Source organism: Myxine glutinosa, chromosome 4, assembly GCF_964187855.1.
Source record: "Myxine glutinosa chromosome 4, kmMyxGlut1.1, whole genome shotgun sequence".
Lineage (NCBI taxonomy): Eukaryota > Metazoa > Chordata > Myxini > Myxiniformes > Myxinidae > Myxine > Myxine glutinosa.
The window spans coordinates 102897090-102903211 of NC_136264.1; the positions used below are offsets into that span (position 1 = coordinate 102897090).

Sequence of the window (6122 nt, forward strand, 5' to 3'; positions counted from 1 at the left end):
GGGGACAAATCAAGGGCGGAAATCAGAGAAATGAGGGACCAAGCGACGGGTACCAGTGCCCAAATTGGGAAGTTGGACAGTAAATTTGGGGGATTAGAAAACCAAATCGGGGGATTGAGAGACGGGTTAAGTAATATGGGAAGCCAAATCGGGGAAATGGGAAATGATCGGAAAACCAAATTAGGGAGGCTAGGAAGCAAATTGGAGGGCATAAATGAGGGGTTGGCGAGGGACAAGGCCCCATATGAGGTAAAAGAGGTTGAGAGGAAGGTTGACCGTGGGCTGAGCGAAGAGGTCGCGGGGGTACGCGACGGGGTAAAGCGGGTTGAGAAGCGCCGGTTGAGCGAGTTGGAGCAAAGCGCGGGTAACTGGACCGGGGTAGAAATCGCGACCCGGGGTGTGGGGAAGCCGGCGACCGCTGAGGTAGAAGAGGGAATTTTGATAAAGCCAGCGGTCGTCGAGGTGAATAAAGAAAAGGCAGTAGTTGGAATTGAAATTGAAAAGACGACGGAGGTAGCCCAGCAGTTGGAGGAAGGAATGGAAACTGTACAAAGTCTAAATACACATCCTGATGCCATACTTGCTAATCCTTATAAAGATTTGCAGGTGCGCGTGGAGAGGAGGATCCCAAAGGTGAGTCGTGCTGTATATGGTGCTAAGAGGTTTTGTAGGAAGATGTTTGGCGCGAAAAGAATTTTCACGCGCTTGGGATCCCAGCATACCGCGGGCGTTTGTGGGAGGTCCGTTGGGCGCTGTGTGAGTGGAAATGGCGCGCTTGTGAAAAAAAAGTGTGCGTCAAAGAGTGAGCGTGTTACAAAATGTGGGAGTGATACCGAGTGCGAGAGCGAATGCACGTCGGAGGGTCTGTGTGAAACAGAGTGTACGGAGTGTGACCCGGAGAGTGAGTTGGTGGTGGCGTGGGTGCGGGAGGGCGCATCGGAGCGCGTGAGTGGGTGGATGCAAGAGTGCACCCCCATGAGTGGTACGGAGTATGTACCGAGGGAGAGTGCGCAAGACGGTGCGCGAGGAGGTGTGTTAAGGAAGTGTGCGAACGACGAGTGTGCGCAAGAGGGTGCACGAGAGGTGTGGTGTGTAACAGGGAGTGCGGTGGTAGAATGGACGGAGTGTGTGGAATGTACGGTGTTGGAGCGCCGGGTTTGGAGAGTGTGAAAGGGGTCGCGTATGCGTGCGAGCATGTCCGGGGAGCATCGACGTTAAACGGGATAGCGGTTAGACCGACGGTTAGCCTACGAGAGCCCCCGGTCCGTGCCGGGCTGTGGGTATTGCGGGAGCCCGCGGGGATCGGTGCTGCGTCGCTTCTCTTCGGAGCGTCGTGCACGATTCGGGCCTGGCCCCGCCTCGCACGGTTGAGTCCGGGCCTTGCCGGGCAAGGCGACCGGCCCGGTTTGAGGGCAGGTAGGAGGGACCGCAGCGGCGCCCCCTTGTGGTGGCGGCGTTCCACCCGGGCAAGGTTGGCCCATTGCGCTTGGGAGCGAAAGGCGCTTTAAACCGCTTGGCGCTTTAAACCTCGGCCCAACCAAACCTCCTCCCCCGAACCGAATGCCGGACGGACTCAACCTGCAGGCGACCAAACCACCCGAAGTCATTGCTCAAGCCATCTTGTCCGTGGTCTCGAGCGAAGTTGCCCACCTACCTTGTGGAGCGGGGTAGCTTCAGGATCGGAGACGGCCAGTGAAAATTAAAGGGGGATTAACCCCCCCCCAAGCCCCCCCCCCCCCCCCGCTAAGGGGAGTGCCGTACTCCGTTTCCGTAACAATATATATATGTATATATATATATATATATATTTTTTTGTAACGCACGCGGAGCTCTAACGCGTCTCATAACATTCCGGCGTGACGTAGTAGGGCTCGCACGTGCTCCGTCGTAACCTATTTGAGCACGTCCGTGGTCCGGACGTAAACCCTGCTGCTGGCACGTGCGTGGTGTGCAACGTACGACTACTGTCCGCATTTACACGACTCCCGAGGTGAGGCGCACTTGCACTACCACAACGAAGAGTAAATCGGCCACGTACACAGCAATGTAAAAACACGGTACAGTACTCGGCTTTGTCCCTTTGTGACTCCCTCCGCGGTCTTTTTGAAAAGCCCAAAAGTTTATACTTTAAGCACCAGCATCGTGAGGTTTCCGAGTAGCAACTACCTCTGGCTTATGTTTCCATGAACGATCGTTAGTTATCACCGAATCAGGGTTATCTGGTGATGTTAAACGTCGACGAGACGCGACCGCCGTGGCGCCGTTGCTATAGCGACGCGGCCTGCCAGCCGCTGTGCCTGCGGCCTTTGTTGGAACCTCAGGTTTAAACCGCACAAACTCCCCAAACACCTGAAATAATCGAACATTACTTCATCAAACGTCCACTTTCAGTCGATTAATAAGCTCGTACTGTATTATCATATACGGTACACATATAACATAAACAGAGTTTACTTTACATAATTATTCAATGTGTTGCGAGCAGGAGTCGCGACCGCTAATGGTCGACTGGCAATTGAAAGGTTCACAGAGTTCGCTCGAATAGATGATGATCAATCGATATTATGGTAATCACCATTTCACAGTAAAACCTGCACTAACTATACCTTTGCGGTCACCTCGTTTCGGAGCCACCGCTTGCTTTCTCGGCCGGAAAAGAGCCCAACCTACGTAACACCTGTGTGCAGCACCTGCCTCCAATGCTCATAATTAATGTTTGCAATAATAAATAATAAAGTGGTAAACATTTGCGACCGAAACTTTTGGAATCTTCTTCTTCTCTTTCCTTTATAAAGGGGTGAGGTCCAATAGCACCGATCTTATGCCTTTTCTGGGCAGCAACACTCCTCCACTTCACTCTGTCCTCAGACAACTCATTTATAGTATAGAAGAAAAGAAGAACCACCTTTGGAGGCCATTTTTCTCCAAAGGGCAGGGTTTGCACTTTTTTGGGGCATCTTGGTCCCCTTTTTAAAGCAATGTTTTATGGCCGGATGCCCTTCCTGCCGCCAACCCTGTTAGTCGCCCTTTGCGACAAACAGCACCCTAACCGCTAACCAGTGACCTTGTACTCAATTTGCCGACCTCAGAAGGATGACAGGCTGAGTCAACCCCCCTGGCGTTAATTCAGCGATCAACCGGGATTCAAATCCAGGATCCCAAGCCGGCACCCTAACCACTAAGCAAACCCAGGATCCTAGGATCCCAAGCCGGCACCCTAACCGATAAGCAAACCCAGGATCCTCGGATCCCAAGCCGGCACCCTAACCGCTAAGCAAACCCAGGATCCTAGGATCCCAAGTCGGCACCATAACCGCTAAGCAAACCCAGGATCCCAAGCCTGCACCCTAACCAAGAAGCAAACCCAGGATCCTTGGATCCCAAGCCTGCACCGTAACCGCTAAGCAAACCCAGGATCCTAGGATCCCAAGCCGGCACCCGAACCGCGAAGCAACCCAGGATCCTCGGATCCCAAGCCGGCACACTAACCGCTAAGCGAACCCAGGATCCTCGGATCCCAAACCGGCACCCTAACCGCAAGCAAACCCAGGATCCCAAGCCTGCACCCTAACCGCTAAGCAAACCTAGGATCCCAAGCCGGCACCCTAACTGCTAAGCAAACCCAGGATCCTAGGATCCCAAGCCGGCACCCTAACCGCTAAGCAAACCCAGGATCCTAGGATCCCAAGCCAGCACCCTAACCGCTAAGCAAACCCAGGATCGTAGGATCCCAAGCCGGCACCCTAACCGCTAAGCAAACCCAGGATCCAAGGATCCCAAGCCAGCACCCAAACCGCGAAGCAAACCCAGGATCCTAGGATCCCAACCCGGCACCCTAACCGCTAAGCAAACCCAGGATCCTAGGATCCCAAGCCGGCACCCTAACCGCTAAGCAAACCCAGGATCCTAGGATCCCCAAGCCAGCACCCTAACCGCTAAGCAAACCCAGGATCCTAAGGCTGCACCTTAACCGCTAAGCAAACCCAGGATCCCAAGCCTGCACCCTAACCGCTAAGCAAACCAAGGATCCTAGGATCCCCAAGCCAGCACCTGAACCGCTAAGCAAACCCAGGATCCTCGGATCCCAAGCCGGCACCCTAACCGCTAAGCAAACCCAGGATCCTAGGATCCCCAAGCCAGCACCTGAACCGCTAAGCAAACCCAGGATCCTCGGATCTCAAGCCTGCACCCTAACCGCTAAGCAAACCCAGGATCCTCGGATCCCCAGCCAGCACCCTAACCGCTAAGCAAACCCAGGATCCTAGGATCCCAAGCCGGCACCCTAACCGCGAAGCAAACTCAGGATCCTAGGATCCCAAGCCGGCACCCTAACCGCTAAGTAAACCCAGGATCCTAAGATCCCAAGCCGGCACCCTAACCGCTAAGCCAACACCAGGCTATAGTATATTCATTTATAAATCACGATGTACTCCAGTGAAGTTTTAAATTGATTTTATTTTCATAGTTTTATATATCAAGTTTGTTATTAGTGATCCTTAATGTCACCTTGCATTTGGCCACAGGTGACTGACTATCTCTTGGAAAAGTCCTCATGACAGCACCAACACCTAACAACTCCTTGCCTGCCAACACTCTTGACTCTCCTTCACACGACCTTCATCAAGAGAAACCTGCACGTCCCCTTTCAGCCAAGGGACGCACAAGGCCATGCCCTCCAGGGCCCTCAACCATCTCGATGGACCAAGTCTCCCCAACGACGCCCATTAAAAGTCAAACATGTCGAACGCAGACAAAGACGCTTTCCGAGACCAAAAGGCCTCCGACACCGATAGCAAGCCGTCTCAAGACACCTGGTTATGGAAATATTGAGAAATCGACTTCAGCCAAGACCAGCAATAGATGCACACCACCGATGAAGCACTACCGTGTCTTGCCACCCATTCGTAATTCCCTCACATCGATCGAGGAGACTCCATGGCAGAACGTACACCTTCAAGGATCGAAAGTGAAAAACACCAGTGGAGGCAATAACTGAAACGCCACAGGATTGTTGGTTAAAAGCGGGAAGCGAACCATGAACCCCTTCAATAAACGTCGGGCGAGCAAAGAGACGGATATTTCAGGGCAGTTGATCTGCTCCATACCATGGAGCTGGCTGGGTTGTGTTTGGGAAGGCTTAAAAAGGGTCAAGGTGCCCCTAGCACATTCACAGATTTTGGATATCTTGGGAAACGTCGACAAACAGTGGACTTCACAACCAGCCAACTTTTCCTTCCTGGGAACAAAGAAGGAACGAGCAGCAAAAGTTCCACTTAGAAAGCAGAACAGGGCCAGCTGTTTTCCATCCGAACATTCAGCTGAGAATACTTCATTCTAATATTGTTAATGACGAGGTTAATACTTTTAAATACCTCGTGTCATATGGAGTTTTTGTAAACAGCCTGTATACCTATGTTGCGTACACGCTCGAGCAAATTCAGGTAAGCTAACCTGTTAGATTTTGTTCCACTGGAGTTGTTAGTGTTACAGACACTTTATGCACCTGTCGTAGTTACTATAATTACTATTTTATTGGCCTTTTGAAAAACGTACTTGTTTTTTGTTAAAGACATTGAAATACTTTTCATCTGAACATGTGATAGTTACATTGAATAGCTTCACGTACAATCAGAAAGTTGTATCAAAAAATACATTAAAAATGTAACAATGCACATTAAACACTAAATATTTTCAATAAAAATTCCTGTTTACACATTAGTTTCATTTTAAGATGTCATTAACTACAACAGGTGAGTAATAAAACAAAGAATTGGTAAAATATTTCCATAATCAAGGGTTGTTCCTACACAGTGCAAGTGTGTTGAATACCACTGGATACAGTGCAAGAAATCTTATTTATAAAGACAGATATTGGCATTTAGACGACCATTGACCCAAAACGAAGGTGCTTTAACATCAAGCCGATAATAGCGTGGCAGTTCCTTGGTTCCATCCTACATTATGCCATCGTGATGTGGGTTCCGATTTATACACCAATTTCATCAACAACTGCAGAATTATTCTCAAGTTAACAATTCACTAACTTTTGTACCAATCATGGTGTATGCAGTAAGGTAAGGCTTTAATAAACCGAAAATACCCAGGCACCACCAAACTATTAT

At 50.5% G+C, this 6122-nt stretch overlaps 1 long non-coding RNA gene across 1 annotated transcript; it reads left to right on the plus strand.

Moving 5' to 3' along the window:
* Positions 1-1877: 1877 nt before the first annotated feature.
* Positions 1878-5713, plus strand: LOC144891787 (uncharacterized). Its single transcript, XR_013623130.1, has 2 exons — positions 1878-1990; positions 4524-5713. It is a non-coding gene; the product is annotated as an uncharacterized LOC144891787 (long non-coding RNA).
* The last annotated feature ends 409 nt before the right edge of the window (positions 5714-6122 follow it).